This window comes from Castor canadensis, chromosome 3, assembly GCF_047511655.1.
Source record: "Castor canadensis chromosome 3, mCasCan1.hap1v2, whole genome shotgun sequence".
Taxonomy (NCBI): Eukaryota; Metazoa; Chordata; class Mammalia; order Rodentia; family Castoridae; genus Castor; species Castor canadensis.
Genome location: NC_133388.1, coordinates 177,528,675 through 177,553,876, shown reverse-complemented (window position 1 = coordinate 177,553,876; position 25,202 = coordinate 177,528,675).

Genomic DNA, 25,202 nt, shown 5'->3' with positions numbered 1-25,202 from the left:
GGCTGAGGGTGTGTCTCACAGGTAAAGCATTTGCCTTACATGTGCAAGGCCCTGGGTTGGATCCCCATCACTGCAAAAGCAAAACAAAACAAAAATTAAAAATTAAGATGCAAACAAATCTGTTTCCTCCACTAGGCACCAAAAACACAATGCCTAAGACTTACAAAAATTTCATAAGCTACAAAACAAACAAAAAAAAGCAACAAAATATTGATTTTCTCATAAATAGGAAAAAGAAAATTACAAAATAAGAACTAATAAATGCTACTATTCTATCTGTAGAATCTATTACTTTGTTAACTAATCAATTATGGTTAAATCTTAAGCCAGTTATAAATGTTAAAGTCTTCTACTTCCATTATTAAAAGGTGATCAGATAAATTTAATGTGTTAAATTTGATATGGTGTAGGCCACCAAATGAAAGCCTGTGATCAGTAGAGACTTTAAACTGGCCATGTATTTAAGGAGGTACTGCCCAAGCTGCTTTCAAATAAGGCTTTATTAACCACAACTTATTTCTGTACTAAGTTACATACACTATATAACATAATAAGGTACATGTGTTAATCAACTTTCTGTCACAGTGACTAAATAACAGATGAATTAACTTAAAAGGAGGAAAGGCTTACTTTGGCTCATGATTTGATTTCAGTCCATGACTACTTGGCCCTGTTGCTTTGGGCTTGTGGTGGCACCTTTCAAGGGCATTGTCCAATGACCTAACTTCCTCTGACTGGGCTCCACCTCCTAAAGATTCCATCACCTTCTCAAAAAGCTACATGCTGGCAACCAAGCCTTTAACACCTGGGCCTTTGGAAGACACTCAAGATCCAAATTATATTTAGACACTTAAGATATCAGTAGGTATTATAAGTTTCCACATTTTTCTGTAGCCTCAATTAATAAAGGTCAATTACTTCAGACATTTACTTCTGCTGCTTGCATTATTTGTTATGATTGTAGTATATTTTCCCCTGTTTTAGCCACTGCTTATTCTTCATTGACTATACAGCTGTGACCTGCTTTTTTTTCCACACCCTGGGACAAACTATTCATTGTTATTTCCTATTGGCAACCCAGCTTGTGGTACTGTAAACTAACATGTTGTCTCTAGGATAAAGTTTCAAATTCTATAAAGAAGAAAACTGATCGATTGTGGGTCAATTATCCATTTCTGTTCCAGACAACTGTGGTCATGGATGCAGAATTACAACTTTTGCAGACCAAGTGTGCATATAAGAGAAAGGGAGGTTTTAGCCTGATCCCTAGAAAATATAGCATGAAGCAAAACTTAAGTGCTCACTCTTTATTTGGGAGGTGAGGCGAAAAACCAGACAATGATAGTAAAATAGCTAGACTTACCATGTATTCCAGTTTGTGTTAATTCTGGTTCAACCTGTTGCCCTAGGTGTTGTAGGAAGTGACGACCATACTTGTGAGTGGAGAAAGAAAACCTTATGCTGTCCCATGAGGAGAGACAAGGTGGTACTTTCTGCTCTACGTAAGGGCACCATCCTTTTCTTCATGAAGGCTATGTGATATCACATGGCTCATGAGATCACAGGACTAGAAGTCAGGGTTTCTAGGTCTTAATTTTATTTAACTTTTACCTTTCACTTGGCTTAAAGTTTTCCATGGACTACCATGTTTTGACAGTTATGTGTTTACTGACAAATAGAAGTTTTTTATAGTTATTTTAATGTATATTACAAAAATAGCTGAAAAATCAAACCTGCAAAACAAATATAACTCATATGAAATAAGTGAGACATTTTAAGAAAAAGAATCAATATACAATAATATGGAGAGCACTACAGCAAAATTGTTAGGGTGGTTTACAAAAGAAGCTCATTGATAAATCCACTGTTTACTGTGTGCAATGTAGGAGCTTGGCAATAGGCTATGGTTCAGCCTAATCTTGAACTCTGATGACCAGGTATTTTGCTCCATCTCACCATGCCTCAGTCAGATTTTTCTTCTTCTTCTTCCCTCTTTTTTCCTAATATCCCTTACTCTATTCTCCAAAATTACATAGAATTATTCTGCTGCTTCTTGTCCTTCCAATGTCTGAAGATAATGCTTATAACTTTCTTTGAATCTCTTTTCCTCAGGACTACCTCTTTCTCATCAAGAATTCTCATGTTCTCTGATTTGTTACTTTCTCAACAAAAGACAATATGTCCACATTGCAAGAGCGTGTATTTCTTTCATGCACTTACTTGTGCAGAACTCCAACAGAATAATGCCTCAACATTCCTGTGGCTCAAATTTGTGACATTCTTGCATGAGATTTAATTCATTTAATCCCATCTACAACTTGGAAAGAGGGGCAGCCCCTATTTATTAGAGTCAAAACTTAAGGAACAAATATACAAGTGACCTCCCTTTAATCAGAAGACAAATTTTCTGAGCATAAAAATAGAGTCTCTATTTTATTGCTCACCTGTTGTTTATATAGTCTTTGCTGTCATAATGTTCACAATCCAAGATGTAAGACAGACAGAACAAGAAAAAATGGAGAGTGAGAAGGAAGAACTAAAGTACAAAGGTAAAAGATAAAGCAAATGGCAGCTGGGAAGAGGCAGATGGACAAAATGGGGAAAGTGATGGATATTAAAGAGGTATGATATGTTATTTGAGTATTTTATAGTAGATTGTCTTTCTTCACATTGGCTCTTGAACATGAGCTCCCTAAAGTGAGAGCCTGCTGCTTCAGTCATATGAGAGAGGCCTTTCAGAAACAAACACATCCCTCTAAGGAGTAGAATCAGTATCAAGACTAGCCCTAGCTTTGCTGATTTGCCAGGTGGACTGACATAACTCAACATATATTTGTGCTTGTAGTTAAGATTTATTATAGTAAAAGAAGATAAAGAAAAAAATAACAAAGGGAAAAGCTGTATGAGATAAAGTCTGGAGAAAACTAGTACAAGTTTTGAAGGCCCTACCCCAGTAGTCATACAAAATATGCTTAGCTCCCTCAGAAATAATTGTGACAATGTGTGTGAAGTATTGCCTACCATGGAAGAACCAGTGTCCAAGATTTTACTGAGAGATGATCACAGAGACATCTACTGCCTACGTGTACCAAACTCCAGAATCCCAGAAATAAAGTTCAGTGTGAATGGCACTGTTGTATAAATAGACTGAGCACAGTGAGCCATTCTTATCACTAAATGGCTGTTTTACATTAGTGCAGGGATCTGTTTATCCTTCAAGTTCCATAATGTCAACCAAGAGTCAATCTTACAAGGTACTTTCTAAGGGTGGCAGTCTTGGATTTGCTATGTTAAACTGTTCTACATCTTCAAGAAAAGCTTTACTATAGGCTTAGGTTGACTAGGCTTTGGGACAGAATTTATTTTTTCCTCTTGGAAGGAGGAAACTCAGAATGACATAACATATACAGACCAGTCATCAGAAACTGGGGTGGCAGATAGATGAAAATGAGTGATACCAAGTAGTTGAGTAAATTCATCTAATGTATTTAGTTTTCTTATGATCCTTAAAGGATGTGATTTCCCAATACCACAAGAGTTAATGTGTGCAACTGATATCTTTCTAGCCCTTAAATGTAACCTTAATCATTCCCTTCTATTGAGTCAAATATTTCTATTCCTTGGGGAAGTTCAGTGGGTAGCAGGACAGCCGACATCAGGAACTATGATGACATCAACATTGAGGTATGACCCGTAAGAAGAGCAAGATCAATTTTAAACTTCTACACACGTAAAATAAAAGCAATGAGTTCAGATTACTTTAGGGGAAAGTATCAGGAGCAACTGGCTTCTTTCAAAGGAAACTTAATCACTGACTAGCTGTGACTCTTTGAACAAAGAAACCCCCAAATCTCAGTTTTCTCATCAGTACAAGGAGAGAGTCAAGCTATATGTGCTGCAAAGCCTTTTCTGACACTAAAACTTTCTGTTTGAAGGGCTAAACAATCCTGTCACATACAATGCCTTTTGTGCTGTTAAAAGTCACAGTGCTCCTGATTGAAGTCTCTTGTCCCATTCAAATGTAGTGGTAGGAAGGGCAGAGAGAAGGGAGTTTAGCTTTGGGGAGGAGTGACAAAAAAATATTCAAGTAAAAATGGATCTTCCATTCACTCTACTCTGGAACTTTCACTTGGATCACTTTGGACTATTTCCTGTGCTCCAGCTGTACTTCCTCTTCTCAGTTTTTAATAATAAAGAAACCAGCACATTAATTTTTTAAAACAGGAAATGATAGGGCAAAGACTCCATAAACAGCAGAAATGTTAATCATACACAGGCTCCCAAAGCAATTTCATTCTGGATGGATGCCTCATGGTTATGCATTACAATAGGAATTTTCATCAGAACACTGACCCTAGAATGGGCTGCTGAGCAAGTAACACCTAAGGCAGCCTAAATCCTACTGACAGTTCTGGAGAGATAACCAGGCCAGAATACTCCAGAAAATCTATTTCATAACTGGTGATAGAAACTGGAATATGGGAAATGTTACTCAATCTATATTAAGAAATAATTAGGTATTGAACATATATTATTGCAATAGAATTCAATAAGCCACAAAAGAACTTGATTATCAACCTTATTTCACAAACAGGGAAAATGAGGTTCAGAGAAGGTAGGGAACTTTGCCAAAGTCACACAATCACACAATACATTATATTTTTATTACTGCGTTCTTGCTGAATGGCACTTTCCCACAATCTTTGCACTTTAAAACCATACAAATTTGTTATATCACAGTTTCTGTGCATTAGAAGCCCCAGTACAAGCTCTCTGGACCCTCTGCTCATGGTGTCACCAGTTGAAATCCAGGTGTTGACCAGACCTATGATTATTATTTCAGGTTTGCAGTTGTTTTCACAAGCTCAATATTCTTGGAAGAATTCGTTTTCTCATGGTTGTGTCACTGAGGTTTCTCACTGTCAACCAGGGACCCCTCACAGCTTGAGGTTACATATAGTCCTGTCATGTGACTCTTGTAGACAGCTCACAACATGCTATTTGCTCTTAGGTCAGAAGTATTGTGATATTTCTGGTGCTTCACTTTCTTCAAAGGCTTCTCTGATTAGGTCAAGAATCAGAGTGCAGGTTCTAGTGCCTATATTTCCCTGACAAGTGTCATCTCTGAATAGGATCATTCTGCATTTTCTCAAACATAAATGTTCCTAGTTTTAAATAAATGTCTGAAACTATCAAGAGGAGTCTGGAAGCCAAATATCACTTGCTTAATTTCCTCACATATCTGATCCTCTCAAGACTCCCGCCTTCATTCTGCTCATCCTTTGTCTCATATTTACAGGGTGCTATGTCACTGAGGACACACAGATGCAAAGCAAGGCCCTATCCTCAAGACTTTTAGGTCTTAAGATATAAGACAGGCTTAGGAGTCAGCAAATAAAAAAAAATAAATGTGTTTAGAGAGATATGTGTATTTGTCTGCAAGAAGCTGTATCAGTCCGAAAAGGTCCAAAGAGGTTCCTCAGAGCTCAATCTAACTCATAGTGGGTTAGGTAAGAGTATGAGGGTGCGGAGAGCAGGTAAGGAGAGCTTTACAGGAAAAAAATTTCCCTTAAAACTCTTCAGTGATCTCCCATTGACTCTTAAGATAAAATCAAAACTATGGCTTAGAAATTCCTAAATGATCTGACATCTGTCCTATCTTTCTAGCAATGCCCCCCTTATATCTACCATCTGGAGTCATCCATGGTCCTTCACACGTAAAATTCCCTCTGCCAAGAAAATTCTTTAACTGTATAGTACTACCACACTTATTGCCCAAGCCATCTCTCCACAGCCCTACACACATACTGAGAATTCTTCTAATTCCCATTTATTCCTCAAATCTTGGATTAGACATCATTTCCTGAAGAAAACCTTTCTGGGTACCAGTTGAAATGCGCATCCCTCCTGCATGATATCCTACACATTCTCTAGCAAAGCCCTCATCACACTGCCTTTTATCTGACTTTCTGAAGCTACTGGGAGATACAATATACTAAGCTAAGGAACCAGCACTACATTTTCACTTTTCCATCTCCAGAGCTTACTTAGCAGGTGTTTGAAAAAAAATCCACTGGATAAGTAAATGAGTGGTGCAGAGCAACCTGTTGACCATGCACATTGAAAAAAACTAAAGGTGTCATCAACTGAATAGAAATGAAACTGCTAAAGTGTTTCAGAGTCTAGTCCCTGCTCTAGAGCACCTAATACGAGCATTAGCAAAGAATTTATTTAAACATATAGGCATGCTAGTGTTTAAATAAATATTAGAGAAAAGAGAGAGAGTTCTTTTTGTTTTGTTTTGTTTTGTTTTGTTTTTGGCTTTTGGAGACAGGGTCTCACTATATGGTCCAGACTGGCCTCAAACTTGCTATCCTCCTGCCTTAAACCTCCTGAGTGTTGGGATTTATAGGTATGCATCACAATGTCCAGCTATGAGATATAATTCATAAAATAAAATTTCAAATTCTGATTTTCTGTTTGAATCATAGTCATGAAATCAGAATTTCTTTCCATAATTGGCCATTCCTACAATATAGGTGTCTCAGTCACGAGAGGTTAGCATTTGCTTTGGTAACAAATGATCACAAAAACAGCAGTGATTTGAAACAAAGGTTTAATTACCCCCCATAACACATGACCATTAACTGGTCTAAATATTTGTCCTTTCAGGACTCAGGCAACAGAACATCTTCTATCTCAGACATATCTATGGCCAACAAAACAAAGAAAAGAGACATGACAAATCAAACAGTCATCTTGGAATCTTGGAAGTAATGCATGCTACTTCCATTTGTAACCTCTTTTACAAAGCAAGTTCACATGGACACTCCTCAGTTTAAAAGGCAGAGTAACATAATACACACACGAAGGGGTTCTTTGAGGAAGGAAAGTGAATTTTTGACAAAGAGCAATATAATCCATTATACCCAAGATCAGCAGACTGGAGGCCTTTGTTGTGCACATTTGGACCTTCCTTCCCATGTATCAAAAACCTAGCTTTACAGGACTGCTCTTGAGTTGGAGAACAGAAAAGAAGACAAATTAGCATTCTAGAGAAAAGAAAATCAGAATGCCTAAGTCAGACAGGCACTTCTAGTTCACATAATCGCAACACTGTGTTTTAGTAATGAGAAAATCAGCTCAGAGAAGCTGACTGACCTCCCCCAGGAAGTTAGCACAGTGTGAGAGTCAAGAGCAACCCTCAAAATCACCTGTCTCAGAGTTCCAGGCATTTCTTCTCATGGCTACTCACAAACTTAGCCAACTTAACCTTTGTAAATGAGATCCAAGATCTCCCACATTCTGAAGTTCCAGTACTAGAACTTACTTTATAGTATTTCTGAGAGAACACTCAGAATTGGCTTTTTAAACCAATTCTCCTGGCTCTGTTGAAAGACTCTAATTACATGCAGTTCTTTGCATGTTTTATAGCTTGGTACTACCATAGTAAGAACATCTACAATAAAACTATCTATGGGGCTTTGTTTCCTTTTGCATAAATTCATTATCTGGCATCTAGCAGCCACAGGTCGGGGTGATTTATCAGAATTGATCCATTTAGCAAGTAGTGACTTGCTCAACTGAAATCTGTTCTCTTTGTCTTACCCAAACATGGGTCTTATCATGAAGCTTAAATTAAGCTCTCATATCTATTTTAAAGGTAAACAGCAACAACAACCCTCTCTGATCTTCAGTTACTACTGACTCTAAAGCCCCTTGGTTCTAAACCTCTTCATGTTCTCAGCTGTTACTAAACAGTATTTCAACATCACTATTTTTATTTTCCACTACCACCTTTCCATCTAATTTGACTACCTAATCTAATGACCGCCTTCAGTTACAAATTGGTTGAATTAGTTGCAATTCCACAGGGAAATATTTGTAATGAATAGTATATGGCTTACATAGACTTTTGTCCTCAGTTGTTAAGTAAGTTTTCAATGTATCATGTATGTTGTATCCTTCAGTTTTTCTATTAAAGACAAGGAATCCACACCTCAATGTTATCAAATCCTTAAGGAAAAGAGAATATGTATACCACCCATTGTTTTACTCTCTTGTTTTCTATTTGTTGATATACTTAGGGATTGCATTTTTTTCTAACATTCATGGAACAGATGTTCAAGATTCAGTACCAAGAAGTAGACAAATTGTGGACATGTGAAGGAAGTGGAGAAGAGGGCAAGCTATTCTAAAAAAAGGATATAAATGCTCACTGCCTGCAGGGATTTTTCAAAACAGTTCCTGATACTTTTAAGATTGTAGTTGAAAAGGTTGGGAGGTTCTCCTACACTTTGTATCTTACCCTCTCCTCATTTGCTGACTCTAGCACAGGGTACAAGGAGTGGTTTATGTGGCTTACTTTTTTGAACAGCACCCAGGACTAGGAATTTGGTAAGTGAATTCACCTTTTAATGATTTGTTGCTCTGCATCTTACACCCCCACACACATATATTACACAGGTATAGTATTCCCCAAGGTTTCTCCAACATAAATAAACTAAATGATGTTAAGTCAGACAAGGAGAATTCTTCAAAGAAAGCCAACTTGGCATATAGAATTCAGACATGGGGGAGAACATTTGAACAAATAGAGTCTGTGTCTAAAAATCCGTTCATCTACAATGCCAGAATTTGGAAAATCTGGAAAGTTTAATTATTTGAACAGGAATATTCCTAGAAAACACCATTGATTAGTGGGAAAATGACTAGGCTAGGACGAGGAAGCCATACTTACGCAGTAGAGGTCTGGGTAATTAACCTGCTCCAGGGCTTAATTTAAGCAGCAGCGCTTGATATGATTTCTATTTGACTAAGAATTATTCCATGACCCTTTCTCTCTGTTCTATAAATGAGCTGAGATGATGTAAGTGTACTGGTAAACACCTCAGTGCTAAAACACAATACCTCTCATTTTTAAATTATTTCCCGAATGTAAAAGTAATACAGATTCACTATTGAAATGTTGGGAAATGAGTAAAGTACAAACAAGAAAAATCACATGTAAAATTGCATCCTATTTCTCAGAGGTAAATTTCTAACATATTGGTAGGTATTCTTTCTAGATGTTTTGCTAGGATGTCTTCGTCTACATCCCCCACCTACACACTCATTCATACACAGAAAACACACACACGCAATGACATCCTTCACCACTATAAAATTATTTATAATTTTAGTTTCCTTATCTGTAAAATGGAAATGAAAATAATGTCTACATCACATGACTAATGCAAGGATTGAGGAGTAGGTGTGTGCAATACGCCGAGAATATTAAATCTTAGTGGAAATACACCCTCTTCAGAGAGCCTGCTTTGATTCCCTATTCAAGGTTCCTTCCTCTCACTTTCCATCATTTGCTTTAAGGCACTGATTATTAGTTAAAACTAACCTGTTTATTAATTTTTTACTTGTATCCTATCTCCTTGAATAACAAGATATGAGATACAAGACAGAAGGCCCTTTATTCTTGACCTTATCCCCAGTGTAAGGAACAAGGTCTGGAACATAGTATTAAATTGTGTGAACAGGTATTACATGAATTATGGTAATTATGTTTTCAATAAATATCACTGAAGAGATTTAACAGCTATATAAGATTCCTTTGGAAAAAATGTTGCATAATTAACCACTTCTGGTTCAACATTATGGTACACTGATTCATGGTCTCCCACTTGTCCACCTCCTAATCCACAGAACCCATGGTGGTTACTTTAGCCCTCAAAAGGGACTTTAGATATGATTAGGGTAAGGCTCCTAAAAGATTAAGTCTAAATGATGGGGATACCTTCCTGGGTTATCTGCATGGGTCTGATGCAATCACAAGGGTCCTTGTGAGAGGGAGACAGGAGTCAAAATGAAAGAGGGTAACACAATGCTAGAAGAGACTGAGGTGATACGCTGAAGGTAGATGGGTGCCAAAGCCAAGACACATGAGTGGGCAGCCAACAGAGCTAAAAGGTGAGGGTTCCTTTGGAACCCTGGCAAAGATTCACCCTGACACCTCAACTTCATCCCAGCAAAACTGATTTTAGACTTCTGACATCCAGAGCTGTAAGAGAATAAATTTCTGCTATTTAAAGCCACTAAGTTTAAAGTGATTTGTCATGGCAGGAATGGGAAACTAACATAGATATCTAGGGGCATTTTCTTTCACTAAATGTTTGCTATCAAAATGTTGCTGTGACAAACCTTTTACACATTTGTGTCTGCCTTTCCAATGATGTCATTAGAATGGATTCCTAGAAGCCATACACCTATACCCTTGTACCATCTTACCATATCCCCCTGGATGGTTGGGCAAGTGCTGCACAACCTGGCTCTTTAGAAGCTCACTACTTTGTGATCATGGTACCCATCTCCCCTGCCAGGTAAGTATCAGTTCGCTATTCAGAACCACAGTCACAAGGCTGTATCAAATTAACCCACTTTGTGTAACCACCTCATGCAAACACAGATTGCTTTTCAAGGGAAACAAGGCATATAAAAAAAAAAAAAAGCACAAGGACATTTTTACATGGTTCTTTTTCTTTTCTTCGTCTCCTCATTAACACCATAACCTAAAAGTGTAGGAAAGGGTTAAAATATAAACCCAAAGATTTAGACATACCTTAGATATCTGGCAGATGGGCCTTTGAAGTGCAAAACAGGAGCAGATCCCTAAGGGAAGGCTGACACACAAGTCCTGACCTGTGAATTAATCAGAGAAGTCACTGGGTGTGAACTAACAGCGATTTAGTGGCTATGACTGGTGTAGACTACCTGGCCAGGACAGTCTCATAGCAAAAGAACAATAATTTACTTAGGAGTCAGATGACAAGTATGGGGACTCTGAGAACCATCACTCAGCCCTGGTGAGAAGAAAGTTAAAAATCACTCACTTTAGAAACTTGTGAAGGGCAAACTTGGTGCTTTCTATAACTTTTCCTGCTTTATGTCCTAGAACCTTGCAATTCAATGTGTGTTTTGTACAGCAGCACAAGCATCTCAACACATTATGGAATGACAGTCATTGTTTAATCATTGTCTTCCCATGATTCTTAAGCCCATTAAAGTGTGAAAACATAAGCCCTAGAGTCTAAGCTGTGTGAAAACAGTCTTTGCTGGTTTTGTTCAGTATTGTATTTCTGGTGCTTTGAATAGTACCTTGCAGTACTTGGAAGGGTCCCATAAATATGTGTTTTATGAATGATTAAATAAATGAAAAAAGTCTGTATGTTCAAAATGATTTTGAAAATATGGGAGTTACTTGTGTATTATTCTATGAATCTAACATTCACACACAAACGCACACATTTCAGGTAATATTTTGTGTATTCATGCTCTCAGGTGCATTAGTACAACCTAAAGAAGTGGCTGTAAGACAAATTTCTTACCTGGACATTTTGAAAACATAAATTCAGCAAAGATGTTTAGATAAGAGTTCTAGAATGAAATTAGAGAAGCTATTCCCAGGACCAAGAAGAGGACTGGGGCCTGTGGCTTCCCCAGTGTCAGAAAGACACACCTTCTTGGGAACAAATGGACCAGGACTCAGACGGAGTGCTCTTGGGAACCTGAGTCTGATGGGAACCTAGGGAGAGTGATCCTACACGTGAGAACCAAAGACCAAGAAAAGTTTCCTGGATCCAGCCTGGGCATAAATACAGCATTACTTATTCCTTTTTTAGGTGTTTTCATACCAGATATGGCCATATCATCGTGACCCTGGTGGCTTGAGAATTTGGAGATACCATGTAAACCTTCCATATTGTTGAATGACTCTAGCAAGTGCACCACTAGAGTGACAGACACTGAATTTTCCTCCAGCCTCAAAACACGAGGTTGTGAGTCTGATTTAATTTCATTTAAAGAAAGTAACTGAGACATGTCTGTCTTTAAAATTTGTTTTAAAATTTTTATTGAGAAAATTGAAAATATACAAAAAGGGAAAAAAGGAAAAGTACAATGAATCTTCATGATCTAGCATCAGTCCTCAAGAATCATCAGTATGTCACCAAGCTTGTTCCATATCTACTTCTTCCCACTGTGTAATGTGTACTATGTACCATGCTGGTTATTTAGCAGCTTTTTTTTTTTTTGGAGACAATGTCTTGCTATGTCACCAGAGCTGTCCTCAAACTCAAGATCCTCCTGCTTCTGTCTCCTAAGTGCTGGGATTACAGGCATGTGCCACCATGCCTGCCTCTATTTAGCAGCTTTACTGAGAACTTTACAGGCTCTCAATAAAATTAAAAATAATAGTACAATCAGTGGCTTTTAACAAATGTATAAAGATGTATAAATATTACCACAATCATTTTTAAAGTATTTTCATCACCCCAAGACCCCTCTGTCCATTTGCAGTCAATCTCTGCTCAATTCCCCAACCCCAGGCAACTACAAATGTGCCTTATGTCTCAATAGACTAGTCTCTTCCTGGAATTTCACAAATAGGGGATTATACAATATGCAGTCCTTTGTTTCCGGATTCCATAACTTACTGTAATGTTCTTGAGGTTCATACATGCTGTAGCATGCATAAGTAGTTAAATCCTGTTTGTTGCTGAGTGTATTCCATTGTATGGGTATTCTGTTTATGCATTCACCAGCTTATGGACATTTAGATTGTTACCCACTTGGGACTTTTATGTTATAATAATGCTACAAGCATTCATTGATGAATTTTTCATTCACATATTTTTGTTTTTCTTGGATAGACATTCATGTGTGTAATTGCTAGGTGCTATTGTTTAAACATGTCAACCAAAATTCGTGTACTAGAAGCTTAATATCTAATGCAACAGTGTGGGTAAGTGGAACCTTTAAGAGGCGATTAGGTCAATGGGATGCTGCCCTCAAAAATGAATTGAGACTTTTATTATTATTGAGGGAATGGGAAAGTTATGAAAGGAGAGAGTTCAGCTCTCCTTCCCTCTCCTTCTCTCTCTTTCCATGTTCTCTAGCCATGTGAGGTCTTCTGCCATGCTATAGATTAAGAAGGCTCTTATTAGATTTAGAGTCTCAGCCTTGAACTTCCCAGACTCCATAAACATGTATCAAAGAAACTTCCACTATTTGTAATTTACCCAGTCTTTGGTATTAAGTTATAGCAGCAGAAAACAGATGATGACACTGGGTCATATGGTAACTTTTTAAGAAAATGAAAATCTGTTTTCCCAAACAGTCACACCACTTTACATCTCTACCCAGTGATGTGAGAGTTCCAGTTTCTCCACATCATCCCTGACATTTGCGTTTGTTTCTTTTGTATTGCAGACATTTTAGTGCATATGAAGTGGTATTGTAGAAGACTTTCAATTTGCATATCTGTGATGGCTAATTGAACATCTGTTCTTGTACTTATTAGCCTTTCCTCTGTCCTCTTGGGTAAAAAGTCTACTCAAGTCTTTTGTTCCATTGAGTTGTCTGTCTCCTTACTATTGAGGCACAGGAGTTCTTTATAATTTTGAATCTAAGTTCTTCAGGAAGTATATCATTTGCAAGTGTTTTCTCAAGTCAGTCTGTGACTCTGCCTTTCATTGTTTTAGTGATATCTTCGAGCCCCTCTGAGGCTGGACAGATGCAAAAATCTTCTTACTCTGAATGTATAGAGGTCTCATTCAGTTATATTTCGTTCGTTTGGCTATAAGAAATGACTGGACATCAATTTCAATGGAAACTTTTCAAACTACATAAAGCACAAAGACCTGTATCTGAAGAATACAACTCTGATCCAGCCTCTGCCTGACAGCATGGCCCAGGAGAGAAAGTAGAGAGCCTCTAATGAGGGCAGAAAAGTACTCCCAGAGGACACTAGCTTGGATTTTGATAGCAATTGATTGAATCTATAGATCAGTTTGCGGTGTGTCAACATCTTCCAATTCGTGAACACAGAATTTCTCTCCATTTGTAAGGATGGTCTTTTATTTCTGTCACCTTGGAATTTCAGCATGACAAACCCTATAGTTCTTTTGTTAAATTTATTCCTAATATTTTACTCTTTTTAGAGCTATTGTGGATGGAATTGTTTTCTAAATTTCATTTTCAGATTGTTCATTGCTAGTATATAAAATTACAATTGATTTTTGTGTATTGAGGTGGTATCCCATGACCTTGTGAACTCATTCATTGTTTCCAACAGCTTGTTTCTTGCAGTTACTTTAGAATTTCCTGCATATATGTGACATTTTTTGGCACATGTGTTTGTGGAATAAGATTCATGGCATCCCAATTCTAAATTAAATAACTAAGAATCAAAATTATTCCCATTACAGCCTGCATATACCTAAGTGGGAGAAGTGTTACAAGGGCCATGGTAGTAATCGTGTTTCACCCACAGCCTGGCTTATCCCTTCTATAGCACTATAAAACAGCATTTATCAAAATGTGCCATCCAAACAGGCATGTGGGGGGAGGGGGCGGGGAAGGCATTGGTTACTGCTGCCATTAGAAGACTGCTTGACCTGAGACATGTCCTTGGGGAAGATTCTAGTGAGATATCAGAGATCAAATCAGAAACAGCATTGGAATGAACCAGTGGGGATGTGGTCTCATAGGTGATGCAGTAAACTACAGGCATCTTCAGTTCTTAGAAGATTTAGAAATGGTGCAAAATCTTCATTGTGAGCCCTGTACAACATGTACAATTCATAGAGAAAAATCAATGAAAAGAGAACATACGGTCAATGACTAAATTCTTGCTAGGGAACTTTCAAAATCCTTGTAATATAATCCTAATATACCTTTGTTAGTATGTGTAAAGCATTGTTTTTGTTACTAGTATGCGTTCAATAGATGGAAATTGTTTTATTATAATATAATAGTAATTATTGTTATTATTATCATTATCATCTAGATCTCCAACTGAAATTAGAGGTGATCTGTGACTTCCTATGATCAGTAAAGGCTGGTCCTTGCTCAGTTTGATGGCCATTTCCGAGACAGTTTCATTGGGCTCAGGAAGTAGATAAGGGAGCCCGAGATAGAAAACGGTAAGAAGCAAGAGCAGGAAGAGGGATACTATCACTATGACTCACTACTGACTGACTAACCACCTTTGGCAATCAAGATTACAAAGCGTTTGCAGAGAAACTAATGAATTTAAGTGCATTAGTCAATTTGTGTTATTATGATGACAATTTATATTATTATATTGGAGGCGGCTAACTCTATAAAGAAAAGAGTTTTATTTAGCTCATAGTTCTGGAGGTTCAAAATCCAAGATCTGGCAGGGAGTGAGGGACCTATTAGTTGTGCCTTTGGTGAGGGCCTAATAGTGTATGTGTCTTAATGGTGGGAGTGAATGTGAAATCAGGAAGCTGATGGAGATTGGGTTTACTCTTAAGGCAACTGTCACTCCTGAGAGCTCAGCAGGGCTTCCCAAGAGCCACCTTAATCCCTTCTCAGAGAAACTACCCCAAAGACCTAAGGAATTTATACTAAATTCTTCCTTAAGGGTTCCACATCATCTTTCTTCACTTGTACTCTGGCAACCAAGCTTCCAGCACATGAACACTCAGGAGAAAAAAATTCAAACTGTACCCAACACATAGAGAAATCTAAAATATATACACCTGTAAGTGTGTGTGTATAGCCAAAAATCTACTTCAAGCTAATCCAAAATCATATTTAGTTGCTTTGCAATTTCTAATTTACCAGGTTAAGAAACAAAGTCCCTTCTCATTATACTTAAAAACCTGTTATTGGAAGTGCCTACCAAAAAAGGGAAGCTATCATGTGGCCTGAGACCTCAGTATGAAATGGTGTGACAGAGAAACTAAAGCAGATACCTTAAAGCAACTGAGGCCAATAGGAAAAGGGGAACAAATACTAGAGAAAAGGTTAGATCAAAAAGAATTAACCTAGAAGGTAACACCCACGCACAGGAAATCAATGTGAGTCAATGCCCTGTATAGCTATCCTTATCTCAACCAGCAAAAACCCTTGTTCCTTCCTATTATTGTTTATACTCTCTCTACAACAAAATTAGAAATAAGGGCAAAATAGTTTCTGCTGGGTATTGAGGGGGGGGAGAGGGAGGGGACGGAGTGGGTGGTAAGGGAGGGGGTGGGGGCAGGGGGGAGAAATGAACCAAGCCTTGTATGCACATATGAATAATAAAAGAAAAATGAAGAAAAATAAATAAATAAATAAATAAACAAAAAAAAAAAAGAAAGTTTCAGAAGTGATCCATTTCCTTTCCTGCACCGTTTCCCTTTCCTCTCTTCCTCTTCTCTCCCATCCTCTGTCCTAGTTAAGGATGGACGCATCTGATCCAGCATGGTTACAATACCATTACTTGGAGTGGAGTTGGGGGTCTTACATTTGGTTCATTTGGCTTCAACATACAACCCAGAAACCAAGCTCAACTGCAGCCCTTGAGACCCTACTAAGCACAGGGATCTAGAGAAAACACCTCTATGGGTTCTAGCTCCTGTGATCTAAATAACCTAAGGCCAAAGCCTGTCCAATAGGATGGCCCAAGGAGGGCCCAAGAAGCCTCCTAGATGCCATGAGGTAGCAAGAATGTTTAAGAAGTCTTCTCAGCAGCACCTCAGGGGAGATGAACAGGGCTGTGACTTTCTGAGGATAACTAGACATGAACAGTCCCTTTGGCTTCTCTCCTTCTAAACAAAAGATAGACCATCTTATGAGAGAGAGAGAGAGAGAAATTATCCTCATTGATACAAGAAGTAAGCAGCAGTGATGATTTTCTCTGTCATTTTCCTAATAGCCTGGCACACTGTGGCTGCTACCTTAGGAAATGCTACACTGGAATAGAATAAACATCTTAGTCTCAATTTTGCCTTTTACAACATAAAGTCATTTCACTGCTCTGAACTCTCATTCCTACTTCTACAAATTCAGAATGTAATAATTCTTAGCTTCAGGCTTGCATCAATGATAGAAAGAACATACTCTAGAATGTTTTCTGTGAGGTCAAAGCACTACACAAATAGGAACCAAAAATACTGAAAAGCTGCCTCCATGTTGGGATGTCTACACATGGATCAGATATTTATATTTTAGAGACTAAATGCAGAAACAATTTTTCTCATCCATATTGTTCCCAAAAATGATAATTGAAGTCATAAGAATTAGTATTTTATTTTCATAGAAATCTATAATGCCATTTTTATTTGTATGAAAAGAGTCTAATCCATTAATCTTTTTTTTTTCCTGACTGGGTCACTATACAAAAAAGATGTTGTTTATCATGGCTCTAATTGGTTCCCTTGCTTCAGTCTGCCATTCTATGATCCCTGCTTCCCATTGCTGCCAGCCTTCTCTGGCTCACAGACAAATCTGTGGTTGACTCCTCTTTTCCCTAATGACCTATATATCTAATCAGTCAAGTCTTATAGATTCTACCTTCTTAATATCTCTCAAATTCATCCATTTTTCTCTATCCCATCTGACAGGCCTCCATTTTAATCACTATCATCTCTCACCTGAAACTAATGACCTAGGCGCCCACACAGTCCCTCAGAGGAGCCCTATGTTACTCTTTACTTCCAATCCTTTCTCTACAGTGCAGCCAGAATGATCTTCCTGAAGTGCAAATTGTATCATGTAACTCCCTTTTGAAAACTAGGACTGTCAGGATAATGCAGATAAAATCCCCAAATGCTGGATCTAGAGTGTCTGCTCTCAAGTCCATCCTTCAGGATTGGGTCCTTGGTCATCTCCCTTGGCTTCCCTTGTGCTACATTTTATTGTTCTTTCCACTTTATTTTTTTTCCTAACTCTATAAGATGCCACTTAGGCCATGTTCTTCCATTGCCTGCCCTTCTAACATGCTGTCCCCTGAACCAGAAAGACTCAATCTTTTAACATTCTCCACACCTGCTGGGTTCACAAGCTCACAATCCCATGACGGTCATCTCTGTCTCTAGATGCCCTTGCTGTGCCATCACAGCACCTCACCACTTGCCCTTATCTTTCCACATGGCATTTGCTTATTTGCTACTGTGACTCCCCAAATGGACCCTGTCACTGTTACATCCCAATAGTGGATCCTGTGTTCTCACATTTCTTCCCATTTCTTAGCCACTGGGGATATTGATTGCTAATGACTCAAAGCCATGTCCCTCATTTGGCATTGCTCTAGACTGACAAAAACTGCCCTGGGCAAGGTTATAGCCCCTCTCAGGGAGGATGGGCCACCAATGACCGATGTCTGAGCATACAAAGTCCTGGTGGCCTAGCTTCTTTGAGGCAGCTCTTTTTTTTTTTTTTATTCATATGTGCATACAAGGCTTGGGTCATTTCTCCCCCCTGTCCCCACCCCCTCCCTTACCACCCACTCCGCCCCCTCCCTCTCCCCCCCCACCCCCTCAACACCCAGCATAAACTATTTTGCCCTTATCTCTAATTTTGTTGAAGAGAGAGTATAGGCAATAATAGGAAGGAACAAGTGTTCCCGGTTGAGATAAGGATAGCTATACAGGGAGTTGACTCACATTAATTTCCTGTACATGTGTGTTTCCTGAAGAAGAATGAAATGTTATCATTCACTGGTAAATGGATGGAATTGGAGAACATCATTCTGAGTGAGGTTAGCCTGGCCCAAAAGACCAAAAATCGTATGTTCTCCCTCATATGCAGACATTAGATCAAGGGCAACCACAACAAGGGGATTGGACCTTGAGCACATGATAAAAGCGAGAGCACACAAGGGAGGGGTGAGGATAGGTAAGACACCTAAAAAATTAGCTAGCATTTGTTGCCCTTAACGCAGAGAAACTAAAGCAGATACCTTAAAAGCAACTGAGGCCAATAGGAAAAGGGGACCAGGAACTAGAGAAAAGGTTAGATCAAAAAGAATTAACCTAGAAGGCAACACACACATACAGGAAATTAATTTGAGGCAGCTCTTAACAGGTTATCTCATCACCAGAGTTCCTGGCAATACTGGACCAGGTCTCAATTATAACTGTATGAAATATCACTTCTCTCCCTGATCTTCCCAATGTCCTTACTGTCCTCTAGTCATATCTCCCAAGACTATTCCTCAATAAACTTCTGTACACAATTCCCAATTCCCACTCTCAGAGTCTTTTTCCATTGAGTCCAGTCTGACTGGCCTCCTAACATAGTATCTGGCATATAGTAGATGTTTAGAAAGCATTTGACATATGAAGGTCAACTCTAACAGTAGGAGCTTACATTACTCCTGACTCCACTTGTAGTGCCTGATAGTGTCTTCCTGCTTATTTGTTTGAACAAGCTCTCAAATGTTCTCTTTAGAGGACAAAGGAAACCATCTTTAGGAGACTTGCAGTTCCTTTCTTTTTCATCGGGTCCAAAGTGATAAAAGCTAAAATAATTACAGGAATATAAGTTTTTGCTGCATAATAAGTAAATCTGTTGCCTTAAAAAGGAAAGTTATCTTGCAAATTATAAAGCAGTTGGAAGATACTTGGTTTTTCTTTTTTTTGACAGTACTAGGGTTTGAACACAGGGCCTTGCTCTCTACCGCTTGAGCCATAACCCCAGTTCTTTTTGCTTTGGGTTATTTTTCAAATAGGGTTTCACTTTTTGCTCCAGCGCCAGCCTTGGACTACAGTCCACTTCTCTGTGCCTTCTGCATAGCTGGAGCTATAGACATGTACCACCATGCCCAGTTTGTTTATGGAAGTGGGGGTCTCACTAACTTTTTGCTTGGAGCTGGCCTTGAGCCAGGATCCTTCTGCTCTCTGCATCTCAAGTAGCTGTTGTTACTGGTGTCAGCCATTGTGCCTAGCCTACTACTTTGCTTTGGAGGACACATTCATATCTTGGCCTACAGTACCAAGCCTCTCCTTGTGAGCCAGCATTCAACTATTGTAATTCAAAAAGAAACCACAAATTGTACAAATAAAATTCACAGGATACAACTCTGGACTCAATCACTTGTACTTGGGGGAATGTCTTAATAAGGAAAATCATGATGGATCTTGCAAGAACCCAATGGCTAGGTGTTGACCTACTCTAGAAGATGAGTGGAGCTTCCCTGGGGAAGTCCAGAAGATAAGGCTGTCACAGATAGAAGGGCAAAGCCAGGGATAGAGCTACGTGTTACACTTTTGCTCAGGATTACTTTGGCTATTTGTACTCATAGAGGACCCATCTCACCAAGAGTAGACTTCTTAGTCATCACATGCACACACACACACTGAAAAAGTTATGCTAGTTTGTGGCTTTAAACTTTTTCATCCTGTGGGGCAACGACCATTTAAAATGACCCAGACTTTTCAGCAAAGAAAGCTATGTCAATGTATACATGCACAAACATGTCTTGGCATTCTGAAGTAGTGGTTCTGGGTAGGCCAGGGTTGGATAGAAAAGAGATAAAGCAACAGCCTATTGAGGAATGATATTCTGGACTTTCATGTGTTAGGGACATTATAGACTAGGGTCTCATCGCTTATTGAGAAGTGTCAGAAAAGAGGCACAATGGTAAGAAACACCTTCCAATTGCAAAACCCAAGAAAATTCCATGACCTGAAATCTGTGCTTGCCCACAAAAAGCACAAAAGAGAAAACTTCTGGATTATATCATCTCTTCTTCAGAAAGGTTCACATTGCATATTAGCATATCAAAGTCTTTAGGAAATTCTATTGGTAAAGAAAATAAATTAACTTCTCTTAGTTTGTTATTGATATGCATGAATAGCTGTGGGACCCCCTATAAGGAAAGTGACATAGGCAGTTGAAGGATTTAGGTTAACAATAGAGTGGCACAGCTAAGGAAGATATTCTTGAAGATTTATGTGGCCATGGGACATAAGATAATTTGGAAGGGAGGGTGACTGACGATGTGGACCATCTTAAGAGACTGCTTCAATGTTTCAATCTCAGTCCTTATCAGATGTAGAATGAGGACAGTGGCTGAGGGATGAGAAAAGAAAAGTCAAGAGAGCACTTGATGAGAATGGAATTGACAGGATTTGGTCACTAACAGTACTTGGTCACTAGCTTTTGTAATGACGGGGAGGCTGGGAGAAGTAGGACTCATGTAATCTTAAGACTTTAGAGTACAAAATGACCTCTGAGATAATCTAATGTGGTTTTCAAACTTTTATGTAGTCAAAGGACCTTCAAATATCAAAGTTTCAAGGAGAAATCTAAAGTGCAAGACAAGCAAATAGAAAGGCTGTGTGTGGGGGTGGGGCTTATCAAATAGTAGAAAAAAGAAGAGTGTAAAGAATTCTTTCACATTGGGACATATTGCCTGGGACTATTTAGGGTAACCTAGGTATAAAAGAAGGGCTTCAAGATCCAGATAATTTGAGTATTATTTCTCAAACTTCCTAAATAGTCCAAAAAAATGAGTTTCAGGCAGAAGTATTTCACATGAATATTCTAGAAGCGTTGACTTATGGTAAGAGCCTCAGTAAGACAGTTAAAAGCTACATCTGAGGGTTAACTACCTGAGACCAGCTTCTGGCTCCATCAAAATTCTCCATATGTTAACATCAAACAAGCCATTCAGCTTCTCTGTGCATTTGTTAGCCTCCTTCTGCATAATTTTCTGTCTGTAAAATTAGGTTATTAATAGACTGTCACCTATTGTTTATGGTCATTGTGAACTTTAAATGACTATTCCATCCAAAATACTTAGCACAATACCTAACAAAAGCAAGCAATACATTTAGTTCAATATTTAAGAAGGCCACTGTATACCAAGTACTATGATGGGCAGTAAGGGCACAGAGTATACTAGGATATTATTTATGTTTTCAAACAATAATTACTTTCATCTACTGAGCTCCTAAATTCTATTACAAGAATTTTAATTATGCTACCTTTTGTGGAAGTTTAAAATATGTTCATTCTTAGCCACTCTCTTCAAAAAGCAGAGCTTAATCATCCTTATCTTGGGTGTGGGCTGGACTTGGCATCTCACTTCTAGAAAGTAGGACTGTGGCTTCCTTCTTGCTCTCTCTCTAGGGAAAGCCATCTGTCATTTTGAATGTAAATCCAGCAATTCCATGAAGAGGTCCATGTTGCAAGGCTGGGGGCCTCTTACCAACAGCCAATACTAACTTCTAAGTGTGTGGGGGAGCTAGCTTGGAGCAGATTCTCTAGCCCCAGTCAAGCCTTCAGATGAATACAGACGGACATCCTGACTGCAATCTTATGAAAGACCCTGACCTAGAACCAACCAGTTAATGTATTCCTTGAACCACAGAAATTGTGTGAGATAATAAATATTATCTCAACCCCTAAGTTTAGTTGATTATATATATCTGTAGTTTAGTTTTATATATATGCACATGTACATTTATATATCTATAGTTTATAAATATACTACATAGCTTTAGTTTATTTATATATATCACATATATATTGATATATATCAGGTATATATCGCATACTTTCCTTAAATGTATCCTGTAAAGGATGGACTGTGGTCCACATTACAGATAAGAAAGTCATGTCCAGAAATATGAATTATTTTGTTTTCATTCACCCAGCTAGTACATAGTGAGGGGCAGATTTTGAACCTAAACCTATGCTTCCAAGGTCAAGGGTATTTCTACTTAATCACTGTGTCTTTAAAGTTAGAGTCAGTGGACTGGATGAATGCCTGCTTTGCAAATGCAAAACCCTGATTTCAAATCCTGATCTCACTAGATCAATCAGTCAATCAGTGGATATATTTAGAGTCAATAGTACCGTACATGTAAGGCAGCACCCATAAGGCACTGGTCTTGGGTGTTCTTTGTGTTTGTTGTTTACTTTTTTCTTGTAACCAGCACATGACAGGAGAAGAAGGGTCCCCCACTCCTAATAAATCCACAAAAGTGTTATATGAGAAGGCAGAGATGAGCCTAAACAGTTTACCTCCTACATCACCTAAGACACTACTTAATTAGTATTCAAAGCTGTGGTCAAATTTATGATCCCTCACTAAAACAGACTGCACAGAAATACTGTTAAAATGCCACAAGCTGGAAAAGGCACAGGGAAGGAAAAGCTAACTGCTGCACTATGCTAATGCTTGCCTTATCTCGCCAGGCACATCTTAGGCGCGCTGCATTCTTTCTCTCCAGGTGCAATCTAAATCATTGCCTATGTCCCATTTTTCTTTTACTTCTTTGCATTTGCAGACTTTAGGATTGAGCCCTAGATCATACCTTCAGGTTTCTGAAGACAGCCATCCATCATCAGCACTCAAGGAGCTTTCTACCTAACTCTGATATTAATTCTCCCACTTTTACTTTCTGACCACTAATGGACAGAATTTCTCATCTTTCACCACAAAAGCCCAACTCCATTCCTTCCTTTTGCAGCAGCATTGTCTGCAGGGCTTTATCTACCCCTAAAAAAAAAAAAAAGACTGCTGAGGTTTTGCTCACATTATTTCCCCACCTTCTTTGGGCCCATGTTTAATATCAGTGTGTCCAGCTCCATTCTGCTTTGGTCTGCCATTAACCCAAAATTGCATATGATAGATAAAAAATATGTGAAAACTCAGAAAGGCAGTATAACGTGATGGTTAAACACATGGCCTGCAGAGTCAGAGTGCCTGGAGTGAGACAAAGCACTTAGAAGAATTTTTTTTTTCTGTCAAAGGGTAAGTGCTAAATAAGCATTTGTTCATACAAGTAGGTTAGATCTATTGAACAAACTCTCATTTATTTAGAGACCTATGCCCACTCTAAGATAATATTTTATTTTTTATTTAAATCATAAAACCAAACAGCATATTAAGAAATTGGATTCCAGAACAAAAAAAAAATTGAAACCATCTTATCTCTGTACCCATTCAGAATTAGGGAATTTGTTATTATTTTAAAGAAAGAATCTTTTTCTTTTTTCCAGTACTGGAGTTTGAACTCAGAATTTGTGTTTGTTAGGAAGGTGCTCTACCACTTGAGCCACCACACCTCCAGTCTTTTTACTCTGGTTATTTTGGAAATGGGATCTCATGAACTAATTTTGCCTGGGCTGGCCTGGAACCATGATATTCCCAGTCTCGGCCTCCTGAGTATCTAGGATTACAGGCGTGAACCACTGGACCTGTCTAAGGATGTTTTTAGTAGACGTACATTGGTGTAAAAACTTTCCTTATAGTCTTTCCTCTTTGTTCTCTAATTCTAGTATACTAGGAAAGTAGTCTACAAGTTTGTATATATAAATTTATAGTCCAGTCCTATATATCATAGGCAACATAAGGCATTTTCAAATGAGAAATTAGTCATTCCTGATTTTTATACTACACTTTTAACTTGTGGATCTAACCCTAGCTAAGCTCATCCTCTTTGTTAATTCAGCTGTTCATTCGATGAGTCCACTAGTTAGTGAACTTCCTATGTCTCATGCCTCAGATGCTGGATTTAGTTCTGGCAACTTTTCTAAACTCTGCATAGGGTCATTCTTCTCCATAACTGGATGAAGACACAACTGTGGAGTCAGCATAGGTCTTTGGTAATAGTCACTTCCACAAGTGTATTGAACAGTGTGCAAGGCCCCTTACCTACATTTTCTTGTTGGTTCTACCCAGTGAAGCTCATGTTAGATTCAAGAGCCAACCCTTATCATCTATCCCATCTTCTTCACGCCACAGAAAATGAAAATTTACTATGATGGCTTTGCAATGTAAGAACATCATCAACTTCAATGGTCCCATCAGGCAAGCAGCACCTGAATTATTAATATTCCTCGGTGAATTGGCTAAACCCACTGTACATCTAGGGCATGGTCTCTTGTAATTCTGTTCCCTTCCCTTGTTGCTGCCAACTAAATGCCCCATCTGTATTCAAAAGCTGTAAATACTTAAATACACACACACACACTCACATATTTACACACACCCACACCCACCCACACACACACACACACCCACACACACACACACACACACACACACACACACACACGGAGAGCTTTCCTGAGCTCTATTACTACTGAACCCAAGTGGGGGTGACTGGAGATGCAGAAAGGACAAATGATAGAAGACAAAGCTGGGGCCAGGTGTGCTGGGCGCTCGGATGGAGACACACAGCAGCCTCGTTGCTTCTTTTCTCTAATAACTCTTCTTTTGCTTTGCTTCTTTTCTCTTATTCTGTAAAACCTTACTTCTGAAGTCTTTCTTCTTTTTTTTCTTTAAAGTCTCTTGCCTCAGACTTTCACTGTCCCATGTTTTCTTTAATCTCTCTTAAAGTCTTGGCCCTCAAACTTGCACTGTCCCATGTTCCCTTTTAAAGTCTTGGTGCTCAGTCTTGCAG